General features: G+C 43.5%; 1 protein-coding gene across 1 annotated transcript in view; it reads left to right on the top strand.

The window, feature by feature from the left end:
• Nucleotides 1-16,131, top strand: part of LOC308318701 (POU domain, class 2, transcription factor 2-like) — a gene marked incomplete at both ends in the record, with an annotated part of 135,351 nt that overhangs the window by 74,315 nt on the left and 44,905 nt on the right. The gene's annotated exons all lie outside the window — the stretch shown is intronic.

The raw sequence follows: 16,131 nt of genomic DNA, 5'->3' as shown, positions 1-16,131 counted from the left end.
CCCCCCCCCCCCCCTCCACCCCACTCTCCAACGGGAGGGGGGGAGGGGATCCATGACACGTGAAGCGGCAAAAAACGAGGGCGGAGACACGCGTCGTCGATTCACGTATACGAGAAAACCAAAAATGACAAAAGAGAACTCTTAAACGTGTGCGAAGGGAATGGCGGCGAGGACACGAGACCAAAAACGACACAAACAAAACAGAGCATGTGGAGGACTGTGTTTGAACTCTTTTTTTGTTTCTCCTAACGTTTTTCTTCTAGTTTTTCTAAAAGCTGCGGGTCAGAGGGAGTAGGAGGAGTTGAAAGAGGAGGAAGATTTTAAACCAAAAATTTTACCTGAGGAGGAGGAGGAGGAGGAGGAGGTGGAGGAGGAACACACAATGACAGGAAATGAGAGAAGAAGAAAAGAAAAATGACAACCATACCAAAATCCAAAATACCAAAAACCAAAAATACGGAGAGAAAAGCTTTATTCAACGGACGTGTAAATACTGACACTATCCAGGACCAGGAAACTCTTGCATACGTACTGCTATGACTGCTACTCACCTACACACACCCACACACACACACTCAGCCATACATACTCACCTACACACACACCCTCACAGTTCACACACACTGCCACCAGACATCAACAGCCCCATTCATCCCGTCACCGAGCTCGCCACCGACTCATCATGTCTGTCCCAGTCCATGCCTGTCTGTCACCGTAAACCCCATTGTCCCCGTGCTAAGCTGCCAATGAATGAGCCCGGCTCGTGCTCTTGTACATGTGGGTCGTCTAGTCGTGTCTGGCACCGGTATACTGTCTCCCCTCGTCCGTCCATGCGTCTCTTTACCTACCTCTGGTTCTGAGAGCGTCTCTTTTCTCCTTCTGTGCCATTTCACCGTTTCCTCCAGAAGAGATGCACAGTGCATTCATTTCCCTATCCGGGTTGTACACCTTGGTTTATTTATTGGTTCCACTTATCCAAACCAAATTCCACTTTCCAGCTTTGTTTCATTGTCATTGTCATGATTGTCATCATCATTGTCTGTATTTATACAGTCATCTTTCATATCAATCCGCCATGTTGTTCATGTAATAGTCTTAAGAGAGAAAAACAGAGAGATGGTGCTAACCGCCGCATGAACCTATAGTGGCATCGCAAAAATTCAAAATATAACTTTTGTTTTGTTGCTGAAAATACCAAAAAGCTAATTGTCATGTGACAACGTATTGTATATAGGGCTCAAATGATCATTGTGACTTCATCAACAAATGGCTCCATGGTTAAATGAATGTGCCCTGAAATCCAACCTAAAATGCCCCCCCCCCCCCACCCCTCCGACACACACACACACACACACACACACACACACACACTCACTCACTTAAATATCTTGGAGTGGCAACCATTTTAAAAGTATGAAATGGGGCCGTGATTGGAGATTTGAAAGTAATAACACTGGAGGCCGAGGGGCTAAATAAGTCAATAAAGCTGAGTTTAGTCACAGATGCCGCTCGTTCCCAGCCTTGTCACTCGGCATAGAGTACGGCCGCCGTCACCTGTCTTTCTAGACGTGTCTGTTTACTGATGTTATGTGTGCTCATCATCACTCTCATCTGCCACATTACACCGTCATTCTCCACCCCAGTCCTGCCATTAAATTCTCGTTGGAAACCAAAGCATTCGTAAACAAAATGGCCGGCGCTCCTCACGAGGAAAGGGTCGTCGGCCGTGATATGAGAAAACTCAAAGAGATGTTGCGGGTGGGGGGAAGGGTGCCGCCCGCAAACTGAGACGGACTTCACCGTTAAAGCCCCCGCGGGTTTGATTTCCCCTCCATTCGCCCCCTTTCTTGACGCCCATATGGGGGAAGCTTTATTTAAAGGAACTGATCCTTTACTCTCAGCCCCCAGAAAGGGGCCTGGTACGCCCCTTGTGTATGGGCGTGTGCTGGGGAGGGCAACGGAGGGGCACCCTATATAAACACAACTATAACTGAGGGCAGTGGGGTGGGTTGGCGGGCGGGCAAGTTCAAGTTCAAGTTGTCACACACACTTTTTTGTAAGAGGATACCAAAAATAAACTCTAAAACCGAAACCAAAAAGACATCCACACGCAAACAACCCTACCAAGGAAAATGACAGAATCAAACCAAAAAGAAACCCAACCAAAAATATGGCTGGAGGGGGAGGAGGTGGAGGGGAGGAGGAGTAGGAGGTGGAGGTGGACAAAATGGAGGGCTCTAACGCATCTCTCATCCGTCTGTCCTGTCGTCTGTCCCGTTAGTTGTTAGCGTAGGGCTACGGCAGCAGTCGCCCCCGCTCTGAAACTGTGTAGCGTAGTAGACCAATGGTTCGGCCGGACGGACGGACGAGCGGATAGACGGACAGACGGTCCCTCCCCTTCACTGTTCTCATTTCTCTCCGGTTCTCTGGTCCTGGATGGAGCTAAACGCTAATGACCTCACTGAACTGAATCTTCTAAAATCTGTTTTTATTTTTCTGTTGGTCGGGGTTTTTGATTGTTTTATCTCTGCTGTGTCTCTTGATGCCGTTTTATGTACTGTACTTTAGTGCTTATTATACTCATTTGGAATAACGTACTCGCTTACTACTTAAAAACGACAAGAGCTCCTTATTTTTTTTCGTAGTTTGTGCTAGAGATTTTTATCAGGTGGTTGGAAAAATACTGTGAAAATTTAGCTTCCAGATTTTTATTAGATAAAGAAACAGACTGTCGTGGCAGGTTAAAAAAAAAAAAGACACACAAAAAGCCAAAAACAGGAGTTGAAAAGCTTAACCTTAACCAAACCAAACCAAACCAAATATCAAACCAAGCCAAAAAATGTTGGAAAGGAACATAACAGTTGATCCGAGTGTCCTTGCTGCACCTTGCATGAGGGAGCAGGCTCTCAGAATAAGAAACGTGTCAATTTGTCTGAGGCGTATAACATGTGTTTCTCCTATGTAGGCTTTTGTTCAGACTCCAGGCTAATCTGATGTGTGTCAGTGAAATACGACCATAATACTGACCATAATCCTACTGTACCTACACTGCTATTTGGATGTGATCAAATGTATTCATACATCGTCGCCCCAAATCTGCAACCTGTAGATTGGCTAATTTCGGCGAGCAACACCGTCTTATAGCACAAGTGTCAGAGTGAGACACATTTTGAATATGGTTGAGCAAAAATCTGTATCCATTTTTTTGCTGTACAGACTATAAAAACCAATCTGATTCCAATCTGAATATCACCAAAATGTGATTTGTTCTGCCATGTCTGCACATAGCGAGTGAGTTTAGTGGGGAGTCTGCCATGGTGATATCCACAGCAAACCTTGACCCTACCAGCAGTGATGGCTAAGCCACGTTCACTTCTACACAATTATACATGTCGTACCGACCTCAGGCATCTTGACAACTTGTGAGTTGGACTAAATCGTATCCAAAGAGTTTTTGGTTTGATCCACAACCGGAAAATTCAGTCGACACACAAGAATCGTCCATGAACTAAACTTAGGTGTGGAGTTCAAAACCTTAAAGGTGAAACCTTTTTGTCCACATCGACTCGTAGACGGAATGTATCTGTTAGTGCTTCTATAGATTTTGTAGGAAAAAAAAGATCTATGTTCTACTGCTTACTTATCGCTAATGTATTGAAAGAAAAAAAAACTACAAAAAAGACTTTGAGAAAAAAAAAACTTAAAAACGTTGATGATAATGACTTGATTTTAGACCAAAAATTTTCACTATCTCTCTTTGAACTTTTTATTTTTTCTTGTCAAGATGATTTAGACTTTGATTGTACTATTTATTCAGGGTAGAGTCGATTGATTTATTTTTTATTATCTTTTCTTCTTGCTATTTATTTAATTTATTTCTGGGAGTGGTCTTTTTCTTTTACCAGGGAATATATTTTCATTCAATTTTTGTGAAGGAATCCCCACCCTGGACAGTCCTTGCTAAAGTCATTTCTCACTCTTTCCAACCAAATAATATCAAGAAATACAACCATTGGTCCTGTTTGACCTTAAGAGAAATGTAGTCAGCCAAACAGATATTCTGTAGTTGAGACCGCTCTCCTCAATGAATATTAAATTGTGGCAGAATGTGCGTAGTCATGTGTGCCGTTTAATTATTTGTAATATATCCCAATGACACACCTGAGAAAACAATACGTGATATTCAGTCATTAGAGATGTACACAGTATGTATGGAGAGTTTTTAGTGTTTTTTGGAGGTGCTAGCTCTCACGGACAGTGTTGCCTAAATCTGTATTTGAGAAGTTTCTCCCCTGGGAGACCGTGTTGATTCTGTTGAATGCTTTACAACTACAGAAACAAAAATAAAACTAAAGAGTGGGAACATGAACTGAGGCTAAGGCTATCAATTTTACATGGAAGAAGGAAAGAATGTTCTCTTTCCCTCTTTCGTTTCCCTTTATTATTTTTTCCTGTTTGCTCTTTCTTTCCTTCTGTTGGTTTGGTTTTTCCTTGATTTCCTCATCCACTGTAGGATGTAAAAGAGAGATAGTTCATCATATACCTCATATTCTTTGATGATAAACCAAATAAATGAATGCTTTAAAACGCGGGGTTCAAAGTGGGGACCAGAGTACCAGGATGTGGTACAGTACATGTGGGTAATGTGCTACGAGTGACATGGAAGCTGACCCAGTAAGGATGGGGGGCCCAAAACAAAGGCCACTTGTCCTGGTGGGAGTGGCCAACACAGAGGTCAAAGTTTTGAGATTGAACCAGGATTGAAGTAGCGTTGCCTAAACAAATGCAAACATTAGTAGCTATACATTATGTGTTTTTCAATCATTCCATCCATAAATGCTACTATTATTGTCAGTCTGCACAGTATTCTGTGAGGCGGCAAACGTTGAAGTTATTTTTCTATATGCTTCGCTCCTCGAAATGACTGATGTTTGGATTTGTTGGGCAGAACATAGCAGGCCATAATATGGGACCAACGGTGCCTTACTGGGTTTGGGTTCCAGTTGAAACAGATGCGCGCACGGCCGCGCGCTCGCAGACACACACACACACACACACACACACACACACACACACCCACAAACACAGATCTGGCCCCCATGGGAACAACCCCCCGCTGTCTGTGTTGAGCTTTGACCACAGCCTCTGTCCTCACACCTGCCCCTGCTCGCTGCTCCCTCCAGGTCTGACGTGGACTGTAGCTTTTAAAGGATGCTCCTTGGCACAAGTCTGGGATGAATAGTTTAGATGTCCTTGTGATGCCCCACAGCTGTGCCATGAGGTGACGTTTGCTTTGATCACATTTGTAAAGCACATTGGGTTACGTTGTCGTACATGTGCTGTCAGGATAAACGTCGGGTTTTTACAGAGAATCAATCTCTTCTGTTTTCGTGGCTGAAATGCAAACTTTACTTTTACTCCAGATCCGTGGCTGGGAGAAACTTCTATCCCTACAGCTCAATTCAAAAGCTTTATCGCAAAAGGGCCCTCGTGGGTTCCCTGAGCCCCCTGCCCCGCGTTTAGCTTGTTTATGGGCTTTGGTGATGCCACCTAAGACAAGGGAGCACCTGATGTGTCAGCAAAACCGATGTACAGTATCTGTCATCGCTGTTTGTTGTTGTTTTGGCATGGGAGCGCAGCAGGACAGGTGACTATGGGGACATGGCTGAGACCGAGGTTGCTAGGTGACACGTAAAGCCACTTCCCATGATGACTCAAAATGTGTGTTAAGATGGAGGAGGATAAATAGGAGGCGAGCGTGCGTTAAAGTGAAAGACACAAGTCTTCTCTATAAACCTCCCTAAAGGCCAACGTTCTTGTGTCGCTCTCTCTTTCACTCTCTTGTTGTCCGTGGAAGGTTCCGTGCTGCAGAAGTTGGGCCTTCTGTCGAGGCAGTTCCGTGTGAACCTCAGGGCCTGGAGGACTAGCTGTGAAGTGAGGGTCCCTGAAGCGGGGATACCCCCTCATAGAGAATGATACCAAAGTCAATGCCTCGCTCTGGGACCCAGCACAAAGCGCAACGCTCCCTCAGACCCCCAGGTTCTGCCCAAGTGTCTGTTCAGAAGCTCCACTTTCTGGCCCAAAGGTATAGATCCACATGGATGGCTTAAGGTTATCGTGAAATTAATAGGCTCAGCTAGTATAATGACACAATTTTGTTGTCGTGTTTCTCTGTTCTCACGCGTTGAGCGGCAGAACATTGATTATGTACTGTATATACGGATGGATTCCTTGTGTAAACCCCAGAGATGTACCTTTTACTGTCGCCCAAACAAGCAAGGCGTGAAATGTAAGAATCGATGATTGAAGTAATTTCGAGAGAGAGAGAGAGAGAGAGAGACACAGACTAAAGCACTATTCTTTATTCCTCCACTTACTCCTCCATCCACACACACACGTATCTCTCCTTCCTCCCTTTCTGTTCCCTCTTTCTTTGTCTCTCTCCTTTTACAATACAGCTTCAGTCCAAAGGTGCTTCATCCAAAACGAGACAAAACAAAGCGTGTCAGACATTGCAGAATAAAACCAAAGAACTCTACCTTGATTTCTCCTTCAACACTCCCGCCACTACACCCCCCCACCCCCCCTCTCTCTCTCTTTCCTTTGTCTTTCTATGTCCCTTCACCTACCCGCTCATTCTGGGGGTCACCTAGCAAGCCGGTCTTTGAAGCATTAACCTCAGCTATTCCAAAGGAAAATACTAATAATGATGATGATGATAATTATGATGATGAAATGTATATTTTTAAGTATTTGTCATTGGGGAGAAAATATCCTTAAGCTTCTCGTAATTATGATGATGATGATGATGATGATGATGATGATGACGACTGACGAAGACGATGATAATGAAGTTTCTCTTGGTATCTCTGTAGTTGTTCTGATCCCTCTTGAGTTCTTGTCTTTCTGCTTGTGCTGCCAGAGTTCTGCTTAATCTCCCATTAGCTCCCCCCCCCCCCCCCTCCTCAGTTGATTATACCCCCCCCCCCCCCCCCCCCAATCTCCATGTCTGGTCCTTATGTTTGTCTGTCTGTATAACCCTGTCTGTCTTCCTCTATAGGTATGAATGTACAGTATGTACTGTATGTGAGTTTACACATTATTGTGAGAGAGAGGGGGGAGCATGTGTTTTGTTTAGGTGTGTGTGTGTGTGTGTGTGTGTGTGTGTGTGTGTGTGTGTGTGTGTGTGTGTGTGTGTGTGTGCGTGTGCGTGTGCGACTGTGCGTGGGTTTTGTTTTTCCAGGAATACCTAAAACTGTAGTCCTTTTATCGGCAGTTAGAGTGGTAGAGAGGGGTGGGCTATAGGGCAGGTACAATGGAAGGGGCGTGGTGGCTGCCTGGAGGCACTCTGCAAACAGAAGGTGAGAAAGATTCCCTGTTTGTTGAAACAATGTGGATCCATGGATGAGTTGTGACCTTGCTCTGTGGTTGTACCGTCAACTGTACTGTCTGTACGTTGATCGACTTCCTGCTATGGCTCAATTACAATTTACAACTGTCACTTGTTCTCTGGAATTGTGTGTGTGTGTGTGTGTGTGTGTGTGTGTGTGTGTGTGTGTGTGTGCTTGCGAGCAGTCCTACCCCTCGTCATCCCCCTTTTCTGTCTTTCCCTTCTTCCTTGTGGTAGCAACTTAGCCTTTTAGTGTATTTATCTTGAAAACAAAAAAAAAGAAGAAAAATAACTCTGCTTGTTCATTGTACAGTGTTGTTCATTTTAACTCATTTTTGTAACTGAAAGTGTTTCATTCATCCAAAATAAAACAGGAGACAAAAAACTGTACAGGCGATCATCGGCTCTCGTCCCTTTCTGCTATAGCTCTCTCTTTCTCTCTCTCTCAATCTCTTTCTCTCTTTCTCTCTCTCTCAATCTCTTTCTCTCTCTCTCTCTCTCTCTCTCTCTCTCTCTCTCACACCTCTCTCTGCGTTTCTCTCTCTGTCTCACTTTCTTTCTCTCTCTCTGTCTCTGCCATTCTCTCTCTCTCTCTCTCTCTCTCTCTCTCTCTCTCTCTCTCTCTATCTCCACGTGTAATGTCATTTGTGGAGTTTCACATTGTCTACTTGTCTAGTTCAAATCTTTCTGTGTGAAAAAGGAGCTGTTTTTGGGTCCCCAGTGGCATCATTGACCTGTAGAACAACAACAAGTCACACATCACAGTCAATGACCATGGTCACTGCTTGGTCTAAATACTGGGCTTCATCTCCATTCAGGAGGATACTTACTACTACTGACTTGACTCATGTGAACCAGCCGTTCTCAAACTTTTGAATTTCAAGGACCCCGAGTGTGACATGTATTAGGACACGAATCCCTATTTCATTTTTCAATCTCTGGGACCCCGATCTCAAAATCCTCAGTGTTCATTTAACTCTGAGTGTTCGAATGGAGCCGTAAGCATTCCATTACATTCCATACAGTATCTGTAGGCTACACTGTCAGAGTTAGACCCTTAGGGGTCCAGTTGGACCCCTGGTGGTCCCTGTACCCAACGTTGAGAACCAGTGATGTAAACCATGTAAGCATGGTGTAGCTCTGCTCCCATCATGCCCCAGAACAAATCTACACAAGCATGACACTAATAAACTAAATAACAACATAATAATAGACCCACGTCAAATTAACATGCTGACAACATCCAGCCACTAGACGGTGCACTTTTACAACGCATGTAGTGCAAGGTTCACTGTTTCCTTTTCACCAATCATGTAGCTTCCAATATTTATATTTCATACCAACACAATTATTAAATTGATTATTTCACAGTCATATTTTTTACACCTTTTCAATGGCGCTGTGGACATATTATTTTCTTTTTGATTATTCATTTTAATAAACATTGTATCGATATATCCTTTATTGTCATTTATCAGAATCCCCCAGCCCCACACACACACACACACACACACACACACACACACACACACAGGTGAAGAGCTGGGGGAGATATGGTTTTTTGTCACTGTAGTTAGTATGACAATGTAGGGCCTTAATTTGCGAGAAAACTAACGAGACACAGGTTTTCTGCCCTACAACGTCCGTATAGTAATACTTAATTAATTAAATGGACCACTTAGTGTCACAGTATGTGGCTCTGTGTTGCCATACTGTGGCTGTGTGTGGGTGTCGGCTTTCCTCCCAGCTTCCAGCCTTGGCACACCTGCCTTTGGTCACCTCATCGCACTCAATTGACACACCTGCCGGCCATCAACTCTTCAGCCCTGACAGTATTTATACCCTGGTCTTCACTCCACTCATCATCAGATTATTGCACAACCTTTCATGGTAGTACTATAGCTTGACTCTAGCCAGTGTTTATGTTCTAGTGAAGTTATAGTTTAGTTATATTTCCTAGTATTTGCTCCTGTGTTTCCTGCAAACTCAAGCTCTTCTCCTCTCCTCCAGAACACATCTCACCTATTCTACTGCCTGCTTTTGTCTGCCTGCCGCCTGCCTGGACTGCTCTCCTCATCCTCCATGTTTGTTTTCCATGCAACCTTCCACAATCTCCAATTCACCATATTGTGAATAAATATCTTAATTTTGCTCCTGTGTTTGGCTCTGCATTTGGGTTCAACTTTCTGCTACTCTGACACTTCGTTGTTCAGTTCACTTTTTTGTAGACATTTACATGGTAAACTCCGCAATACTGTATTATACTGTAGTGTACATAGACTAGAGCCAATACAAACTGTAATGTTAAGTAAAGTAAATGCATCTTATTCATAAAAAGCACACAGCAGCAAATACATTATTGTACCTTTCAACTCCATGGTACCAACCATTGTAAAGAAATAAATACAAACAGTGCAATCGGCCATTGAATAGAAGGAACACATGGCCATTCAGAGACAGAAAATTGCTTTATCTGTGCATGGGCGAACACCAGACAGAGAAGTGCTTAGTGTGTATTGACTGAGGCAACCACAGTCTCAACAACAGAACCCTCTCCCATTCGAGAATGAAAAAAAAACGATGGGTTATAGCCCATGTTTTTTGAAATTTTGAAAAAAAAAGTTATCCTCGTTTCTCATCATTTTGGACCATGGGCTATAGCCCATATCGTACGGCATACTATAGCACGCCGTTTTTCGTCATTTTTGAAGATTTGAAAAAAAAAACCCATGTGACACTTTGCATTCCACACTAACATCAACTAGCACAGAAAAGCTTTGTTGTAGTAACCAGCAGTTAGCTCAGTGTGATGAGTGGCTGTGCTAGTGATCCACAGGTCCAGGGTTCAAGTCCCACATTAGTCATGTGGCTGTGTGACACTTTGCTTTGCACACTGATTTTCAGAAGGACAACTTTAAAGCAGCACAGAAATTCCCCATGATTGTGTGCCTCAATGGCCCAGTGGATAAGTCAAATGATATCCGTAGTATACCTAGTAAAAGTGTGCTGGTTCAAACCCTGACATCCATGTTCAAGGCCTGTTCCTCCTACAGCTCAATGCTGCAGTAATTTGAACTTTTCAAGGCTTGAATAAAAAATAAAAACTCAAAAGCACCAGGGGACATCTGCTGAATGCCCAAAGGTGCCTTGGCGTAATGGTGTGGAGCGCTTGACCAGTTGCCTCTGCTACAGACAGTTGGCCGGTTCAAGTCCTGTGTCATGACATCAAGGTGCTGGAGGACCATTGGGAGTTCTTCCTACAGCTCAATGCTGCAGTAATTCGAACCTTTCAAGGCTTGAATAAAAAATAAAAACTCAAAAGCACCAGGAGACATCTGCTGAATGCCCAAAGGTGCCTTGGGGTAATGGTGTGGAGCGCTTGACCAGTTGCCTCAGCTACAGACAGTTGGCCGGTTCAAGTCCCGTGTCATGACATCAAGTTGCTGGAGGACCATTGGGAGTTCCTCCTACAGCTCAATGCTGCAGTAATTTGAACTTTTCAAGGCTTGAATAAAAAATAAAAACTCAAAAGCACCAGGAGACATCTGCTGAATGCCCAAAGGTGCCTTGGCGTAATGGTGTGGAGCGCTTGACCAGTTGCCTCAGCTACAGACAGTTGGCCGGTTCAAGTCCCGTGTCATGACATCAAGGTGCTGGAGGGCCATTGGGAGTTCCTCCTACAGCTCAATGCTGCAGTAATTTGAACTTTTCAAGGCTTGAATAAAAAATAAAAACTCAAAAGCACCAGGAGACATCTGCTGAATGCCCAAAGGTGCCTTGGCGTAATGGTGTGGAGCGCTTGACCAGTTGCCTCAGCTACAGACAGTTGGCCGGTTCAAGTCCCGTGTCATGACATCAAGGTGCTGGAGGACCATTGGGAGTTCCTCCTACAGCTCAATGCTGCAGTAATTTGAACTTTTCAAGGCTTGAATAAAAAATAAAAACTCAAAAGCACCAGGAGACATCTGCTGAATGCCCAAAGGTGCCTTGGCGTAATGGTGTGGAGTGCTTGACCAGTTGCCTCAGCTACAGACAGTTGGCCGGTTCAAGTCCCGTGTCATGACATCAAGGTGCTGGAGGACCATTGGGAGTTCCTCCTACAGCTCAATGCTGCAGTAATTTGAACTTTTCAAGGCTTGAATAAAAAATAAAAAACTCAAAAGCACCAGGAGACATCTGCTGAATGCCCAAAGGTGCCTTGGCGTAATGGTGTGGAGCGCTTGACCAGTTGCCTCAGCTACAGACAGTTGGCCGGTTCAAGTCCCGTGTCATGACATCAAGGTGCTGGAGGACCATTGGGAGTTCCTCCTACAGCTCAATGCTGCAGTAATTTGAACTTTTCAAGGCTTGAATAAAAAATAAAAACTCAAAAGCACCAGGAGACATCTGCTGAATGCCCAAAGGTGCCTTGGCGTAATGGTGTGGAGCGCTTGACCAGTTGCCTCAACTACAGACAGTTGGCCGGTTCAAGTCCCGTGTCATGGCATCAAGGTGCTGGAGGACCATTGGGAGTTCCTCCTACAGCTCAATGCTGCAGTAATTTGAACTTTTCAAGGCTTGAATAAAAAATAAAAACTCAAAAGCACCAGGAGACATCTGCTGAATGCCCAAAGGTGCCTTGGCGTAATGGTGTGGAGCACTTGACCAGTTGCCTCAGCTACAGACAGTTGGCCGGTTCAAGTCCCGTGTCATGACATCAAGGTGCTGGAGGACCATTGGGAGTTCCTCCTACAGCTCAATGCTGCAGTAATTTGAACTTTTCAAGGCTTGAATAAAAAAGAAAAACTCAAAAGCACCAGGAGACATCTGCTGAATGCCCAAAGGTGCCTTGGCGTAATGGTGTGGAGCGCTTGACCAGTTGCCTCAGCTACAGACAGTTGGCCGGTTCAAGTCCCGTGTCATGACATCAAGATGCTGGAGGACCATTGGGAGTTCCTCCTACAGCTCAATGCTGCAGTAATTTGAACTTTTCAAGGCTTGAATAAAAAATAAAAACTCAAAAGCACCAGGAGACATCTGCTGAATGCCCCAAGGTGCCTTGGCTCAATGGTGTGGAGCGCTTGACCCAGTTGCCAGCTTCAGACAGTTGGCCGGTTCAAGTCCCATGTCATGACATCAAGGTGCTGGGAAGGACCATCGGGAGACGGTGCTCTCTCCCCCTGTTTCCTGAAAAGTAACGGTTGGGGGTTATGCCGTACGATATAGGCTATAGCCCACGGTCCAAAATGATGAGAAACGAGGATAACTTTTTTTTTCAAAATTTCAAAAAACATGGGCTATAACCCATCGTTTTTTTTTCATTTATTCCGCAATTTCCGCAATTTCCATTTCCACAATTTCCATTTCCGCAATTTCCATTTCCACAATTTCCATTTCCGCAATTTCCACAATTTCCATTTCCGCAATTTCCGCAATTTCCATTTCCGCAATTTCGTAATTTCCGCAATTTCCGCAATTCCCGCAATTTCCGCAATTCCGCAATTCCCGCAATTACAATTTCCGCAATTTCCATTTCCGCAATTTCCGCAATTTCCATTTCCGCAATTTCCGCAATTACCATTTCCGCAATTTCCGCAATTACCATTTCCGCAATTTCCGCAATTTTGCAATTTCCGCAATTTCCGCAAATTGCGGAAATTGCGAAAATGGAAATTGCGGAAATTGCTTTCCGCAAATTGCGGAAGAAACGATGGGTTATAGCCCATGTTTTTTGAAATTTTGAAAAAAAAATTTATCCTCATTTCTCATCATTTTGGACGGTGGGCTATAGCCTATATCGTACGGCATAACCCCCAACCGTTACTTTTCAGGAAACAGGGGGAGAGAGCACCGTCTCCCGATGGTCCTTCCCAGCACCTTGATGTCATGACATGGGACTTGAACCGGCCAACTGTCTGAAGCTGGCAACTGGGTCAAGCGCTCCACACCATTGAGCCAAGGCACCTTGGGGCATTCAGCAGATGTCTCCTGGTGCTTTTGAGTTTTTATTTTTTATTCAAGAAAGTCAGTGTGCAAAGCAAAGCATCACAGAGACACATGAATAATGTGGGATTTGAACACTGGACCTGTGGATCACAACTAAGTACAGCCACTCATCACACTGAGCTAACTGCTGGTTACTACAACACAGCTTTTCTGTGCTAGTTGATGTTAGTGTGGAATGCAAAGTGTCAGTAAAGATTTGAGTATGTCGGGGTTCGAACCGGCACACTTCTACTAGGTATACTACGGATATCATTTGACTTATCCGTTGGTCCACTGAGGCACACAATCATTGGGAATTTCTGTGCTGCTTTAAAGTTGTCCTTCTGAAAGTCAGTGTGCAAAGCAAAGCATCACAGAGACACATGAATAATGTGGGATTTGAACCCTGGACCTGTGGATCACAAACACAGACACTCATCACACTGAGCTAACTGCTGGTTACTACAACACAGCTTTTCTGTGCTAGTTGATGTTAAGGATCCGGAACAATTCTCTCTGTTTTACCCCTGCCCTTATTGGCCGCCCAAAAGCATGCAGGTGTGGTATCTATATTTCATGATATTCATATATAAGCCATGTTAAAATGTCCGACTTATACATTTGGTCACTGTGCTAAGGGCATGCTAAATAAGTCAACTGTCACTATCTGCAGTCACTGTGTCTGCAGAGGCCTGTCTTTGATATTTAAAGTCAAGGTGTCGTGGGCCTTAGTCAAGTAGCTTGGCCTGGCCAGGTGTGATAGGGAACTTAGCATTCTATTGTATCCAGGAGAGACCTTTGCTTACCAAGTGGCAATATGTTGATGAATACCGGTATGTAAAGTTTCAGTCTCCACCTCCGTATATCTGTGTCTATGCAAAAACACTGTATATATGTCCTGTAAAATGCAAGGTTTAGGGAGTCTTAAACTGGCCGCGGCAGCGGTTCAGTACGAGGGAGTCCCTGAGCTCCAGGCTCAGGGACAATGGCGAAGCTCTCTGTCTTGGTCTCGGTTGCAATAAAATGATCGACTCTACACTACACTTCAGAACACTCTCTGCCTGCCTTCATTCGTCCGGTGCTTTTGACAACAGCCTACAGCCTGCCGTATTGCTTAGCCGTTTCTGTCTCAAATAGATAGAATTATAGTCAGTGTAAAGGGAGAAATTACACGACACAGGCTCCCATTGGCCCGTGAGTTCCAACCTCTCGGCCAACGGGAGATTGCCCCTGTGTTTCGATCGCGTTGCCACGTCTGCTCGTATCAAGCCTGGCTTCGTCCACTGATAACGTTTTTTTCTGATTTTATTTGACTTGATTATGTTGTTCTTATTTGTTTGTTGTACTGTCCTGTTTTAATTATGATTGATTTTATTGTGTCACTGTACAGCACTTTGTAACATTGTTAGGAAAGGTGCTTTATAAATAAAATTTACTTACTTACTTACACAAGGCAGGTCGCTGGTTTCCGTGGCAAAATATGGCAACGACCCAGTGCGTCTCACAATGTTGTGATTTCTCTGCATGCATGCAATTAAAATGAATGACAACTAGGTGTCGTCAATGCATAGCGTCTGATCAATAGTTGAAATGTCAATTTTGATTGATTGATTGATTGAAATACAACAGTTTGCAGAATTACAGTAGGCCTACATTTCAAGCACAAACTCAATACAAAGACTGTTAACTGTGAGTGGACGACCCAATTAAGCCTTACACTTACAAATGCCGTACGGTAGGGGCTATAGCCCATGTTCAAAAATTCAAAAAACTATGGGCTATAACCCATGTTTTTTGAAATTTTGAATTTTCTTCAAATCCTCAAAAATGATGAAAAACGGCGTGCTATAGTATGCCGTACGGTAGGGGCTATAGCCCATGTTCAAAAATGATAAAAAATGAGGATAATTTTTTTTTCAAAAATTCAAAAAACGATGGGCTATAACCCATGTTTTTTGAAATTTTGAATTTTCTTCAAATCCTCAAGAATGATGAAAAACGGCGTGCTATAGTATGCCGTACGGTAGGGGCTATAGCCCATGTTCAAAAATGATGAAAAATGAGGATAACATTTTTTTCAAAAATTCAAAAAACGATGGGCTATAACCCATGTTTTTTGAAATTTTGAATTTTCTTCAAATCCTCAAAAATGATGAAAAACGGCGTGCTATAGTATGCCGTACGGTAGGGGCTATAGCCCATGTTCAAAAATGATGAAAAATGAGGATAACATTTTTTTCAAAAATTCAAAAAACGATGGGCTATAACCCATGTTTTTGAAATTTTGAATTTTCTTCAAATCCTCAAAAATGATGAAAAACGGCGTGCTATAGTATGCCGTATGGTAGGGGCTAAAGCCCATGTTCAAAAATGATGAAAAATGAGGATAACATTTTTTTCAAAAATTCAAAAAACGATGGGCTATAACCCATGTTTTTTTAAATTTTGAATTTTCTTCAAATCCTCAAAAATGATGAAAAACGGCGTGCTATAGTATGCCGTACGGTAGGGGCTATAGCCCATGTTCAAAAATGATGAAAAATGAGGATAACATTTTTTTCAAAAATTCAAAAAACGATGGGCTATAACCCATGTTTTTTGAAATTTTGAATTTTCTTCAAATCCTCAAAAATGATGAAAAACGGCGTGCTATAGTATGCCGTACGGTAGGGGCTATAGCCCATGTTCAAAAATGATGAAAAATGAGGATAACATTTTTTTCAAAAATTCAAAAAACGATGGGCTATAACCCATGTTTTTTGAAATTTTGAATTTTC

Source organism: Protomyctophum bolini (genome assembly GCF_963924005.1).
Source record: "Protomyctophum bolini genome assembly, chromosome: 7".
Classification (NCBI taxonomy): domain Eukaryota; kingdom Metazoa; phylum Chordata; class Actinopteri; order Myctophiformes; family Myctophidae; genus Protomyctophum; species Protomyctophum bolini.
This window is presented reverse-complemented; position numbering and strand designations above follow the sequence as displayed.